Genomic DNA, 16,222 nt, shown 5'->3' on the forward strand with positions numbered 1-16,222 from the left:
TTTTTTAATTTAAGCCCACGTTAGTTACTTTATAGTGGAATAAAGTTTCAGCAGTAGAATTTAGAGATCCATCAAGTACAAAATATACCCAATACTCATCCCAAGTGCGCCCGTAATGCCCATCACCCATTTAGCCCATACCCCTATTCAGTAACCTTCCTGGAACCCTGAGTTTCTTCTCTGTATTTCAGAGTCTCTTATCATTTGACTCCCTCTCTGTTTGTATCTTATTTTTGCTTTCCTTTCACTACGTTCATCAGTTGTATTAAATTCCACAGATGAGAGAAATCATATGATGTGTGTCTTTCTCTAACATATTTTGCTTAGCATAATCAAGTCTGGTTCCATCCATGTTGTTTCAAATAGCAAGATTTAATTCTTTTTACCGCGGAGTAATATTCCATTGTATGACTATACCACATCTTCTTTATCCATTCATCTGTCAATGGTCATTTGGGCTCTTTGCATAATTTAGTTATTGTTGATCATGTTGCTATAAACATTGCAGTGCATGTTCCACTTGGACTCAGCGTTAGTGTATCCTTTGGATAAATACGTAGTAGTGCAATTGCTGGGTCCTAGTGTAGTTCTATTTTTAGTTTTTCTGACAAATCTCCATACTATTTCCAGAGTGTCTACATCACTTTGCATTCCCACCAGCACTTCAAAAGCGTTTATTTCTCTGCATCCTTGCCAACATCTGTCTTTTTCGGAGATGTTAATTTTAGCCATTCTGATAGGTGTGTGGGGATATCTCATTGTGGTTTTGATTTGTATTTCAGTGATGACAAGTGAGATTGAGCATCTTTTCATGTGTGACCAATCTGGATGTCATCTTTCTTAAAGTGTCTGTTCATGTCTTTTGCCCATTTCTTCACCGGATTATTTGGTTTTTGGGTGTTGAGTGTGATAATTGTTTATAGATTTTGGATACTAACCCTTTATCTGATATGTCACCTGCAAATATCTTCTCCCATTTCATTCAGTGGCCTTTCAGTTTTGCTGATTCTGTCCTCTGCTGTTCAGAAGCTTTTTATCTTGAGGTCCTAATAGTTCATTTTGGTTTTTATTGCCCTTGCTTTGGAGACATGACAAGCAAGAAGTTGTTGTGGCCAGGATCAAGGAGGTAGATTATCTGTTTTCTCCTCTAGGATTTTGATGGTCCCTTTCTTACATTTATATCTTTCATCCATTTTGAGGTGTGTGTGTGTGTGTGTGTGTGTGTGTGTGTGTGTGTGTGTGTGTGTCTGTGTGTGTGGTTTAAGAACATAGTCCAGGTCCAATCTTCTCACTGTCCAGTTTTCCCGGTACCATTTGCTGAAGAGACTTTTGTTTTTCCATTGGATATTCTTTCCAGTGTTATCAAAGATTACTCGGCCATATGTTTGAGGGTCCATTTATGGGTTCCCCATTCTGTTCCATTGATGTCTGTGTCCGTTTTTGTGCCCGTACCATACTGTCTTGATGATTGCGGTTTTCTAATACACCATAAAGTCCAGATTTTAATGTCTCCAGCTTTGTTTTCTTTTTCAACATGACTTTGGCGATTTGGGGTCTTTTCTGGCTCCCTACAAATTTTAGGGTTGTTTGTTCTAGTTCTGTGAGGAATGCTGGTGTTGTTTTGATAGGGATTGCATTGAATGTGTCAATTGCTTTGGGTAGTATTGACATTTTAATAATATTTATTCTTCTCATCCATGAGCATGGAATGTTTTTCCGTTTCTTTGTGTTTCTTCCATTTCTTTCATAGATGTTGTATGGTTTGTTCCTTTATTTTTTTAATCTTTGTTCATTTTTGAGAGAGAGAAAGAGAGAGCACATGAGCAGGGGAGGGGCAGAAAGAGAAAGAGAGGGAGGCACAGACTCTGAAGCAGGCTCCAGGCTCCGAGCTATCAGCACAGTGCCCATCACGGGACTCAGACCCACAAATGCGGGATCATGTCCTGAACCGAAGTTGGCACTAACCGACTGAGCCACCCAGTCGCTCCTCTATTGTTTTAAGTGTACTGATCTTTTACCTCTTTGGTTATGTTTACCCCTGGGTGTTTGATGGTTTTCAGTGCAGTTGTAAAGTACATCAATCCTTGATTTCTCTCTGCTGACTCATTATTGGAGTATAGAAATGCAATCAACTTCTGTATATTGATTTTATATCCTGAGACTTTCCTGAATTCCAGTATCAGTCCTAACGGTTTTTCCATGGAGTCTTTGGGATTTCCTTGGAAAGTATCACGTCTGCGAAGAGGGAAAGTTTGACCCTCCTTGCCAATTTGGATGCCTTGTATTTCCTTTTGTTGTCTGCTTGCTGAGGTTAGAACTTCCAACAGTTTGTGGAATAACAGTGGTGAGAGTGGACATCCCAGTCGTGTTCCTGACCTTAGGGGGAAAGCTCTCAGTTTTTCTCATTGAAGATGATATTAGTTGTGAGACTTTCATATCTGGACATACTGATATTCAGACAAGATCTTTCTATCCTTCCTTTCATGCGTGCTTTTTTTTTCATCAAGAAAGGATGCTGCATTGTGTCAAATGCTCTTTCTGCATCTATTGAGAGGATCATATGGTTGTTATCCTTTCTTTTCTCAATGTGATGTATCACATCAGTTGATTTGCAGATATTGAATTGGTGGTGCATCCCAGGAATAAATTCAATTCATTGTGGTGAATAATTATTTGTATGTATTCTTGGATCCGGTTCGCTACTTTTTGTTGAGAATTTTTGCATCCAGGTTCATCAGGGAAATTGGTCTGTAGTTTCCTTTTTGGTGGGATCTTTGTCCAGTTTGGACTCAAGGCCAAGCTGGCCTCATAGAATGAGTTTGGAAGTGTTCCTTCCATGTCTCTGGCCATGACCTTATCTTGTTCTTTCATTTGGGATGCATTCCTCTTGTCTTGGCATTTTGGCTGAGTTTTTACCTTCTCTGTGTTACAAAAGTTCATTATGTTAGCTGCCTGTGAGATGAATGGCTTTATGAAATGGAGGTCATCTAGTGTCCAGGGCCTGACACATCAGGGAGTGTCTGTGGTGTGTGTCGCGTACACTGTTTTGTGTTCTGGCTGCACTTTCCTTCAGGCCAGTTGTATGGACAATGTATGGTCCTTGGCCAGAATGTGCTGAGTTTTATCTAGGTCAGCTCCGATCTGCTTCTTAAATGAGACTTGAAATGACTGCCACTCGAAGTGAAGCTCTGCAGAACTGTCTGGTCAAGAGAGGTGGTGTGGTCATGAGCTTCCGCTGGTCTCCTGGGGAAGGGGACACTCCGTTGGGACTTAGGCAAGCCTGATTGACCTAGAAGGCCAGTCTCACCAGAGCACAGGAATGTGGGGTTGGTGTAAGCATCTTAGGCAGCCAGTGTGGGGATGACATTGTTTCCAGCAGATGGCTCTGTGTCTATGCTGTGGGGAAGAGGAGGAAAATGGCCCCGCACACATCCTCTGTCCTACCTCCTTTGTCCCCTTGTTCTGAACACTGCCTCTCAGGGATACTCTCCATGATGAGTGTATAATTGCCCCACTGTTTGCACCAGGTGGTGTACAGGTCACTGTTTCCATGCCATCTGCCTGTAAGTAGTTTGCTGCCTTCTCTCAAGGATTAGACCAGTGCCCTCAGGGCTGTATCCCAGCCAAGCCTGCTAACCTTTGAAACTCCACATTCTCGGGGTCTGGATCGCTTGGTTAAGTGTCCGAGTCTTGATCTTGGCTCAGATCATGACCTCGTGGTCATGGGCTTCTCTCTCTCCCTCTATTCCTGCCCCTCCCTTGCATGTGCTCTCTTTCTCTCTCTCTCTCTCTCAAAATAAATAAACTTAAAACAAATTTAGTGGCATGGAATACCTTATTTAGGCGAGATTTCCTCCTTGAGGGAATGGCAGGGGTCTATCAGTTAAATTTCCAGCAATGACTAGGAATTTCATTGCTGACTGGGTAAAGGTTACATTCCTACAGGAATGAGTTTAGGGTTAGTGACATGAGGCCTTAACGTAAGGAACTCCATGATGGTCCTGTGAGTTTTCTTTACGTTCCAAACCCATATTTTTTCACATCAATTTTTTTATTAAAAACATAACCCTAAGTAATATTTTAGCCATCTACTGCTGGCCCAATGATCATATCCTGTAAATCTGTGACCATCTCCTAATCATAGATGGAGATCAACTCTGTGGCTCTAAGATTTTTGTGACTCTAAATTATATTGATGTATGTTACTAAGATCTTTGTGAGTCTAGGTTACTGCTGGCCTCCTGAAATCTTGACCGAGGGACACCCAGCCAGGTTTCTGAGCCATCACTTAGGCACAGAAGCACCCTTTCCAAGTCACCTCTTCCTAAAGCGTGTCTTTCCTTCTGGTACTTCTGGGTCTTACCCTTTTGCATATCACATGCTGTGATGGACAACCCCTCATGAAAACCTGTCAAAGTGGACGAGAGAAACCTGCTTGCCTGTGACTGCCACTTCATGGTCACATCTTTTCCTTCTGAAACCCCTTGAACACCCTATCATTCTTCCAGCCTTTGAACATCTCTTCGATTTGAAAATATTTCAGTCTCTTGTATTCCTGCTAAAAAAAATATGCGTGAAAATATTAAAGCAAGGATTCTTTACAATAAGTGAGCCAGTCACAATGATCCATCTGGCCGTGTGTACGTATGTTTTCTTTTTTGGACACTGTTCAGGCATGATGTGAAGTACATCCTGTAAAATCTGAGTATCATTCATTATCTAGGATAACCGCCTTTATGGAAAGCCATTTAATGACATGTTCATTCCAGATCCGAAAAACACTTAATTTACATACCACATAATACAGTGGTGTCTACATATGTTATTACCTTAAAATATGTAAAGTGGATGTTTCTATGAAGTGTATATCGTGCATTGAGTTTTCTGTACCATGAATGCTATTATTTAAATTACACAATAGTAAGAACAACAAGAATAGGTACATGGCCATCACTAGTAACTAATACTAGAACTAGTCATATAATATTAGGTGTTGAAAACATAAAACCATGATTACTAATCATCTTTTCAATCGTGGTGGGTTTCTAGTTACCAGAAAAATTGGGAAGATATTATTGAGTCTCCACATACATCAGAGTGTTTTCTGACTATTGATGTCCTCTAAGTTGATACATGATCACAATCAATATCCCAAAGAGATATGGTACTATTAACTAACTTTGTATTTGTATTCAGATTGCTTCAGTTTTAACCTCTTCTGTCCCAGACTCATCCCAGCTGGCACATGACAGTCATCCTGTCTCCTTCGGCTTCACTTGGCCATGGCGATTTTTAGATTTTTCCTTATTTTTCATAATCTGCAAAGTTTTGAGGGTACGTTTGTAGAATGTATTTTGTAGAATGATCCTTGGGTGGGATATGTCTAACGTTTGTACAAATGCTTAGGCTGACTACTGTGTTTTGGAGCAGAAGATCCAGAGGCATAGTTCCATCCATAATTATCACTTCACATAAAGGTTGTTTACTCTGAAGATTTGGGTCTTTTGTGGTTCTGTACAAATTTTAGGACCGTTCTAGTTCTATGAAAAATGTTGTTGCTATTTTGATGGCGATGGCATTAGTTGTGTCAGTTGCTGTGGGAAGTATAGACATTTCCATGAAATTTGTACTTCCGATCCATGAGTATGGAATATCCTTCCATTTTTTTGTGTCATCTTGTATTTCTTTCATCACTGTTTTATAATTTTCAGAGTATAGGTCGCTCACCAGCTTGGATAGATTTATTCATAGATACCTTATTATTTGGTGTACAACTGTAAATGGGACTGTTTTCTTAATTTCTCTCTCTACTGCTTCGTTATTGTCTAGAAAGGCAACAGATTTCTGTACAATGATTTTGTATCCGGTGACATTGCTGTATTCATTTATCACTTCTAGCAGTTATTGGGTGGACTCTTTAGGGTTTTCTATATATAATGTCATGTAATCTGCAAAGTGTGAAAGATTCACTACTTCCAGATTTGGATTAGTTTTTCTTTTCTTTTCTTTTCTTTTCTCTTTTCTTTTTTTTCTTTTCTTTTCTCTTACTTTAATTTACTTTATGTTGTTTTCTTTCGTTTCGTTTTGTTTGATTTATCTGCCGGCTGTACCTTGGACTTCCAATGCTATGTTTATTAAAAGTGGTAAGGGTAAACATCCTTGTGTTTTCCCTGACCTTATAGGAAAAGCTCTCAGATTTTCTCCATTAAGGTTGATTATAGCTGCAGGGTTTTCATAGAAAACATTTATTGCATTGATGTATGTTCCCTGTAAACCTACTTTGGGGGGTTATAATCATGAATGGATGTTGTAGTATGTCAAGTGCTTTTTCTTCATGTATTGAAATGACCGTATGGTTCTTTTCTTTTAACGTTTATTAATTTTGAGAGAGACAGAGTGTGAGCAGGGAAGGGGCAGAAAGAGAGTGGGAGACACAGAGTTCGATGGAGGCTCTTGGCTCTGAGCTTTCAGCACAGAGTCCGATGTGGGACTTGAACTCACGAGGCATGGGGTCATGTCCTGAGCTGATGTCGGACTGCTAAAGGATTGAGCCACCCAGGTGCCCCGATCATATGGTTCTTGTCCTTTCTCCTGTTGTTATATTGTATCACATTGATTGATTGGCAAATACTGAACCACCCTTGCAGCTTGGGAATAAATCCCACTTAATTGTGGGATATATTTATAGTTGTTATATCTCCTTTTGGACTGTACCCTTTACTGTTATATAACGTCCTCCTCTGTCTCTTGTTATGTACTTTAAGTGTATTTTTTCTGATACAGGTATTGTTACTCTAGTTTTTTTTTCATCTGTTCTTACACCCTATGTCTCTAGATTGGAGCGTTCATTCCATTTACCTTCAAAGAAATGATTGCTATGTATGTATGTATGTATGTATGTATGTATGTATGTATTGCCATTATATTACCTGTTTTCTTGTGGTTTCTAATGATTTTCTCCAATCCTTTCTTGTCTGTCTTTCATGTTTTGCTTATTTTCTTTAGTGAAGTATTTTAATTTATTTATCTTTATTCTTAGCATATTTGTGACTGGATTCTGATATATGGTTACTGCTGGGTTATGTATATAACCTCTTCTGCATTTAGCAGTTTGTATTAAGCTGATGGTCATTTACCTTGGAACCCATTATTTTCTCCTCCCTAAGTTTTTGGTAGATGTTATTATATTTCAAATCCATATCTGTGAGTTCCTTAACTATTTTTTACAAAAATATTCATGTTTTACTTGATTTGTGTTTTTTATGTCTATAGTGTCACTTTTGGTCTCTCCTTTCCACTCAAAGAGTCCCTCTTCATATTTCTTGCAGGACTGGTTTAGTGGTACAAACACCTTCAGTTTTTGTTTGGGAAAGTCTGTGTCTACTTCCATTCTGAATGATAGACTTGTTGGATAGAGTATTCTTGGCTGCTAATTTTTCCATTCAGCACTTTGAATATGTGATGTCACTTGCTTCTCGCTTGCCAAGTATCTGTTCAGAAATCTGGTAGCTAGCCTTATGGGTCTTCCCTTCTAAGTGAAGGTCTCTTTGTGTTGCTGCATTTAAGAGTTTTTCTTTATTGTCACTGTAATTTGCAAGTTTGCTTACAATATGTCTGCATGTTGGCCTGATTTTCTTCATTTCGATGTGAATTCTCTAGCCTCCCGGATGTGGACGTTTGTTTCCTCCCCCAATTAGGGCATTTTTCAGCTATTGTTTCCACAAATAAATTTTCTGCCCCCTTTTCTCTTTCTTCTGCGACTCCTACAATATCAATATTGTTATCTTTGCTGCAGTCACTGAGTTCCCTTAGTCTCATCTCACGTTGCAGAATTCTGTTCTCTCTCTTTGGTTCAATGTGATTCATTTCCATTACTCAGTCTTCGATGTCACTGGTTTGCTCCTCTGCTTCTTCCATCCCTTTGTTAGTTCCAGCAAGCGTGTCTCTCTTTTATTGCGTCATCAATGTCTACTGTACTATTTCTTATCTCTAGTCAGGGGTCTCACTCTTCTACTCATTTCACAACTCTAATGAGTATCCTTATGATCATTGCTTTCAAATCTGTATCAGGTATGTTACCTACATCTCTTTGGCTTAGATCTCTGGTTGTGACTTTCACTAGGTCTTTCATTGTGGAAAAACATCTCTGTGTGTCCATTTTGTCTTTTTCTCTGTCTCTGTTTCTCTGTGTTAAGAAAGTCAGCTGTACCTTCTGCTCTTGAAACTAATAACGTTATGAAGAAGAGGTCCTGGAGAACTCAACAGTGCACGTCTCCATTTATAGGACCGGACCTTCAGGAGGCTATCGTATGGGTACTGTTCACAGCCTGCTGTTGTGTCTGGGTTACTTTTCCTTTTAGTGCAGGTGTCTGCACTGATTGCATGCTGTTGTGGGCTGTGCTTCGTCTCATTGGTTTTAGTGGGACCCAGGCAGGCCAGCTGTGGGGTGGTAGGCCTGCTGGATAACTTGGGCACAGGGCAGGAGTGTTAGCAAAATTTCACAGGGCTACAAGTCCTATGCCAGATTTCCCTATGTTCCTTGTTGGCTGGGGGCTGTGGACCAGCAGTAGAAGCTAGGGGCTTGAGGATATGCACAGAGCATGTCTGTGCCTGGGGACATGTGGCTTAGTGAGACAGATGAGGGTGCATGGATATGTACAGCTGGGTGAGGTGCAGACGCGCACAGCATGTTGTGGCAGCTATGCATGCAGCTTGTCAGACAGGGTGCCCTTGTGGTTTGAAAAATGTTTGGCCTGAGACCAGCAGGCTTGGTTTGGTGAGTCCCCTAGTGAACCCTTGGGACTAGCACACTGATAATGGGTTAGTTAGCAAGTGTCTGTGCAGCCTCACCCTCTTGTGGGTGCTTCTATGCTTATTCTGGGAGGCTGGGGGAGAAGAATAGTGCCTGTGAGCTCCCTCGTTGTTGGAGAAGTCCTCCAACACACTCCGGAATCAGCATGAATACATCTGTCTCCTGTTCCCTCAGCATTGTGCAACATGCCATGTTTACATTGCCTCTCTACACACGCAGGGATCTGGCTATCACTAATCTTCCTGGATCTCCCAGTGCTGGGTCATTGGACCTCCAAAGCTCCTGTATATGAACACAAAGGCATTCAGCCCCTCTAAGTTCTAATGCCCAATGTTATGGAGATTAGTCTTTCCTGTATGACCTCCCTGGTGTGGGGCTCACTTTTTCTGCCCCTTCTGCAGGCAGACAGCCTCCACCTTTCTGACATTCCTAACCTTTCTGATGCAGCTTCTCTCTACTTCGGTGTGGAGTTTGTTCTGCCAGTCTTTGGATCGCTCTTTGGTTCATGGACTTGGATGTGGATGTTATGCAGTTGAAAACATGGGACAGGGTGAGCTCAGGGTCCTCTTATTTTGCTATTATTAATTTTTTAAAAGTCTTATGATTTTAGATTTTTGAGACATGAGAAGACAGACTCATATCACACATGCACTTCAGGATTGGAAAGTAACTTTCCCACATTTGCTTCTATTATTTTATGTTTTGAAACTCTCTTTAATGAGGTATAATTACATCTAACAAACCTCAAGTTAAATGGTATACTTTGATGAGATTGAGGGTACAGGACCATGGGTACAGCACCATGAAATCATATGGTTTCTCCCTAAACCTTCCATCATGATCTCTTTGTGTCTAATGCTAATGTTGCTTTTGAAGTAAGGACTACTTTTTTTTTTCCCCGTTTTCACATATTGCCCAGGTGTCTGAAAGCTGGCATTGGGGTATCTCCTTTTCCAATAGTCTATATTCCCATAAGTTTTGCAGTCGGTTTACCTTTGGACTTTTGCTTCTATTGTATCTCTCTGTATGTTCACATACTCTCGTTGCAATACTTTAATGATGAGGTCTTCATCATCGCTTTAATTTTCACTAAATGGTATGAGCTGCAGTTCCACTTATGACAGAATGCACAGGCTTCCTATGATATGTATTCAAGAGCAAGGCAGATATCCTGAGCACTTGAGCTGAGAATGTCACCCTGTCTTTTGCCGGCCCTCTTCCCTTCCCTGCGAGACAAGAATCTCCTTTTGTTCACACAGAAATGTGGGTAAAGTCAGTAGAAAACATTGCCTTCTCTCCTCTTCCCTTTATCTCTCAAAATCCTTGCCACTATCTTCTGCCTTTCCCTTTCTCTGACTCAATATCCCAGGCCCACAGTTTCACTCCAGCCATGATCAGGGTGTCCTCCAGCTGCTGGCCTCTGCCCTGTCCATCCCTCAGTGAGAAATCTGGAGTAGGATTATGCATTTCACAAGACTGATCAAGAAATATGTGATCCTCAGAGACCTCCTGCACAAGGTTGCTGTCCGTGGAGACATGGTATCCTGAGGGAGGATCTGATTCCATGTGTGGCCTCCTCACTCATCTCCCACAGTCACTGCTGGTCCCTGATCCTTACCCACCATTACAAATCAGCCATATGCTAGGGTCAGGTACCTGTCTATCTGACCCCAAGCACCAGGAGTCAGTGAATATTTCTAAAATAAATGAGCACAGGCACCCCATGCATCTAGATATAGGAAGTTACCATCACCCCAGAAAACTCCCTCGGGCTCCTCTGCAAAAAAGGCGATCTTGCTACTATCCTACACCACTGCAACTTCTGCTAGTTTGTTACCTGTGTGTATAGGAACCACATTGTGTACATTCGATGGGGGGTGAGAGTAGGTCTTCCTAGAAGCAAACGCTGAAACAGAGACAGAACAGTGAAAGTACTATTAAGGGATACTAAGAAAAACAAAGTGGAGAGCTCAGGGTTAGCAGAGAAAGCATGCAGGCAGATCTGACACATTTTTAAGATATATATAATCAACATACTCTGTCACCTCACACAGTCCTCTTCAAATTTCAAAATAGCTGTCGTATAAGGCAGTGAGATTTACGAGATTTGGGGTTATTTCCCTACGGTCTTATGTTTTCCTACATGCATTCCCTCTTCAGTACTTAATCTGTGGCCTCAGATGAACACTTTAGTGTGGATGCATCTGCGAGTCTGTATGTAATGGAATATGATTGTCTTCAGATCTCAGATGTAGAACTCTGATATACACATTCTCGTAATTATCTTTTTCTTTCTTTGTCTGGCAGGGCCTGAATCTTAATACAATAAGTGTGCCATTGTCTTCTTTAAAGTGGCGATCCCCAATCCCTGGGCGGAGGCGTTAACCGCCTTAGTTTAATGAACTTCTGTGACCATCTTTTTTTGATGATCATTTGTGTGGCGATATCTTAATTGAAACTGTGAGTAGAGTGAGTGGATATTTCCCAGACATTTTGCAGATGCATTCTGTATTCAATGTCTTCTTTTCATTATGTCCTTAGAAACAAATATTACCCCTCTTTCACAGATAACCCATCTCAGGCTCTGTGTAGGTCCCACTGAGAATTGGTATTCTGGCTGAGATAGCAGGAACACAGGGAAACCCTCGGGATATTGTGAGAGAAGTTTAAGGAGATAGATGCAAAGCCATAGTCAGGTTATGTCAGGGGTCCAGCAGGGGTGGAATCTGGGCATCCCTGAATTGTAGGTTTACCCAGGCTAAAGGCCAATGCAGGCACTCAGCTGATCTAGATCCTGTCTTCACTTTTAGTCTCACTGAAGGATATGAACTTATGCAGACAAGCATTTCCTTAAGACCAAGTTAAATTTTCTATATATCCAGGGCATTTTTTCACCCATAAATATCCAGAACCTTCAGACAACGCAGGGAGACAACAACCTTTTTAGATGATCACCTGGGTGCACTTTGACAAATATGACATTTTGGAGAGGAACCTTGCATTGTGCACTGAGAGTGATCCCACATAGTAGCTCCGTGTGGAACTCGTGCTCCCTGCTCAGGCTGTGGTCAGGAATGGGCTGCAACTGCATCTCACTGAACCCAGGACCCTCCCCTCTGCACTTCCTCAAAGTCTGCTTACTGTCCTCTAATTTCTCAAATTTCTATTCCTGTGTGATTCAAGTTTCCCCCACTCCTTCACTGGTGCTTTCAACATGGTGACCACAAGGTCTATGTCATATAATGCATGTGCCCCATTTCACACAGGACACCTAAGTCACCTACACTTAGGGGTGCATCTCATCCTTCACAGAACTCAAAGCATTGTGTCTGTAAAATATGCACCAGTACGCCCGATACATCTGTCTTTGTGTAAAAATCCTCTTTCTTGTTGACAGGAGAAACCTAAAGCTGACCTCATTACGGGGAAATGATACAGTCCATTGAACATATGTCCTGAGAAACTTGAGATATGTTACAAAGTCCTCAGGCAGTTTTGCAGTTGAATTGCCAAGCCCTAACAACCATCTCTACATTTTTCCCACAAAGTGTTTCACGAAGTAGATGAATATGCTTTAGAAATCCCTAACCACTTCAGTTTATCTACCCAAATAGAGGAGGTGGAGGATGGGGGGGGGGTGGTTCATAGCCCATGACTGGTGATGAAGGACTGTCCATGGGGTTAGGGTTAGGGGTTAGGGTTAGCGGTTTGGGGTTAGGGTTAGGGTTAGATTAGATGGTTAGATTTAAAGGGTTGGGATTACGGTGAAGGTTAGGTTTAGGGTTTAGGGGCTAGGGTTGGGGAGTAGCTTTGGGTTAGGGTAGGGTTTAGGTGTTAGTGTTAGTATCAGCATTAGCTTCAGGGTCAGGGTCAGGGGATAGGGATTAGGATTTAGGTTTTATTGTTTAGAGTTTAGGTTTTAGGTTTTGGGGTAGGGGTTAAGTTTTCGTGGTTACGTGTTAGTGGTTAGGTTTTAGGGTTATGGTCAGGGTCAGTGTTTGGTTAGGGTTAGTGTTTAGTATTTATGATTTGGGGATTAGGGTTAGTGGTTAGTGTTCAGGTCTAAGGTTTAAGTTTATGGTTACAGTTAGGATTTGGATTCGGATTTGGGGTTTAGCGTTCAGCGTTTCGGTTAGGGTTTGTATTATTGTTGTGGATGGTGTTAATGTATATTAGTGGCATGGTTTGGGTTAGGGATAGGATTTAGGGCTAGGATTAAGGTTTGGGTTTGGGTTAGAGTTAGGGTTAGTAGTTAGGATTAGGGTCTAGGATATTGCAGGGGCTGAACCCACAGCATTGCAATTGTCTACCCTAAGTGCTCAGGTGAGGTTCCAAAGTCGGTTGCCTGTCACGATTAGTCTTTTGGTTCTAATCCAGACAACTGTATGGGAGAGTGGTCTGGTAGGCCTCAGGAATATTCTCAGGAAGCTGCAGCCAGGTTTTTGAAATGACATGGTGATGTTCCAGGTTCTAAGCCGAGTGATCCTGCGCCACTTCTGGACCCCAGGGCGTGGTGTTGTCAGACTTTGTTATTGGGTCTGAATGGGTAGAGAGCCTTAACTAGGGTTATGGTTTGTTACAGGGACATCACCAGGATGTAAGCGACTCTAGTTTCGTGATCTCCCTCTAGGACTGAATTGAGGACCCATGCGACGGTGCTTTTCAACTGTAGGTTTAGGGTTGAGATAGTGTTAGGATTCAGTTGAGGGTTCTGTTTAGGTTTAGGCATGGTTTAGGGTTACGTTCCAGGAGACACTAGGCGCTGAAACCAGAGCAGTGCAGTTGTTTCCCCGAAAGTCTAATTTGAAGGAACAATGGATGGTGCCGATTAGGATTAGTCTTTGAGTTCCAAGGCTAGACAACTGTATGGGCCACTAGTTGGGTAGGCCTCTGGAAATCTCTCTGGATCTTCAACCGGTCCTTCAAAAGAACATAGTATATTACATGTCCTATGCGGAGTTATGCTGCACCGCTTTTGTTCCCCAGGCATGTGGTGTTGTCATACGTTGTTATTGGGTCTAGTATCGAGAGAGTCTTATCTAAGGTTAGGGTTCTGTCCAGTGACATTTCCAGCTCCAAGCGAAACCAGTCTCGTCATCTCCCTCGAGGTCTGAAGTGAGGGCCAATATGACGATGCGGAGCAACTATAGGGTTTGGGTTCGAGTTAGGTTCGGTTTCAGTTGAGGGTTAGAAGTAGGGTCAGATTTTGTTCCCAGGAGGTTCAATGCGCTAAACACATAGCAGTGCACTTGTCTCCCTGAAGGGCTGAGTTGAGGGCACAAGGGAGGGTGCCGGTCAGGGCTTGTCTTTGGGTTCCAAGGCCAGACAACTCTATGGGCCACTGGTCGGTTAGGCCTCAGGAATACTTTTGAGTACCTGAAACCCAACCTTGGAAACGACATGGTGATGTTCCAGGTTCTATGTGGAGTGATCCTGCATCGCTTCTGGACCCCAGGCGCATGGTGTTGTCAGATTTTGGTATTTGGTCCCATGGGAAGAGAGCCTTAGCTAGGGTTAGGGTTTGGTCCAGGGACGTCACCAGAGCTGAAGCAACTCCCGTCTCGTGATCTTCCTTCAGGGCTGAAGTGAGGGCCTGGGTGATGGTACGGGTCAAGTGTACGGTTAGGTTTCGAGACTGGGTTAGGTTTTGGTTGGCGGTTCTGGTTGTGGTTAGGGTTACGGTTAGGTCCCAAGAGGCTCCAGGCACTGAACCTACAGCAGTGTGGTTGTCTACCCAACGGGCTGAGTTGAGGGCTCAAGTGAGGGTGCTGGTCAGGATTAGTCTTTGGGTTCTTATGCCAGATATCTCTATGGGCCCCTGGTTGGGTAGGCGTCAGGATTCCTCTCAGATAGCTGCAGTCGGGTTTTGGAAACCACATGGTGATGATCCAGATTATTTGTTGAGTGATCCTGCACCATTTCTGCACCCCAGGCACTTGGTGTTGCCAGACTTTGGTATGGGGTCCCCATTGGGAAAGAATCTTAGCTTGTGATAGGTTTCGGTCTAGGGACATCAACAGGGCCAAAGCAACTCCAGTCTTGTGATCTCCCTCGAGGGCTGAAGTGAGGGCCCATGCGACGGTGCAGCTCAACTGTAGGGTTAGTTTTCGAGATAGGGTTAGGTTTTGGTTGAGAGTTCTGGTTAGCGTTAGGTCCAAACAGGCTCCAGGAGCTGAAGCCACAGCAGTGCAGTTGACTCCCCGAAGGGCTGAATTGAGGGCACAGGGAGGGTGCCCTCAGGATGAGTCTTTGGATTCCAAGGCCAGACAACGCTGTGGGACAGTGTTCGGATATTTCTCAGGAATACTCTTGAACAGCTGCTACCGGGCCTTGGAAGTGACATGGTGATGTTCCAGATTCTCTGCTGAGTGATCCTGCACCGCTTCTGGACCATAGGCGCGTGGTGTTGTCACTTTGGTATTGGGTTCTTATGGGGAGAGAGCCTTATCTAGGGATAAGGTTCGGTCCAGAGACAACACCAGAGCCGAAGCGACTCCAGTCTCATGATCTCCCTCGAGGGCTGAATTGAGGGTCCTTGCAATGGTGTGAGTCATGGGTTTGGGTTCGAGATACCGTTAGGTTTCTCTTGAGGGTTCTGGTTAGGGTTAGGGTTCGGTCCCAGGATTCTCCCTGTGCTGAACCCACAGCAGTGCAGATGTCCCCCTGCAAGGCTGAGTTGAGGGCACAAGGGAGGGTGCCACTCAGGATTAGTCTTTGGGTCCCAGGCCATACAATTCTATGGATCACTCGTCAGTTAGGACCAGGAATTCTCTTGTGCACCTGTACTCAGGCCCTGGAAATGACTTGGTGATGTTCCAGTTTCTTTTTTTTTTTTTTTTAATTTTTTTTCAACGTTTTTATTTATTTTTGGGACAGAGAGAGACAGAGCATGAACGGGGGAGGGGCAGAGAGAGAGGGAGACACAGAATCGGAAACAGGCTCCATGCTCTGAGCTGTCAGCCCAGAGCCTGACGCGGGGCTCGAACTCACGGACCGCGAGATCGTGACCTGGCTGAAGTCGGACGCTTAACTGACTGCGCCACCCAGGCGCCCCGTGATGTTCCAGTTTCTATGCTGAATGATCCTACATCGCTTCTGGACCCCAAGCACGTGGTGTTGCGAGACTTTGGTGGGTCCCAATGGGGAGAGAGCCCTAGCTAGGGTTAGGGTTTGGTCCAGGGATATCCCCAGATGCAAAGTGACTCAAGTCTCTTGATCTCCCTCGAGGGCTGAAGTGAGGGCCCATGTGACGGTGCGGGTCAAGTGTAGCATTAGGTTTCAGTTGAGGGTTCTGGTTAGGGGTAGGGTTAGGTCCCAGGAAGCTACTGGCTCTGAGTCCACAGCAGTGCAGTTGTCTCCCCGAAGGGCTGAGTTGAGGGCACATGGGAGGATGCTGATCATTTTTAGTAT

This window comes from Prionailurus viverrinus, unplaced genomic scaffold (assembly GCF_022837055.1).
Source record: "Prionailurus viverrinus isolate Anna unplaced genomic scaffold, UM_Priviv_1.0 scaffold_67, whole genome shotgun sequence".
NCBI classification, from domain to species: Eukaryota; Metazoa; Chordata; class Mammalia; order Carnivora; family Felidae; genus Prionailurus; species Prionailurus viverrinus.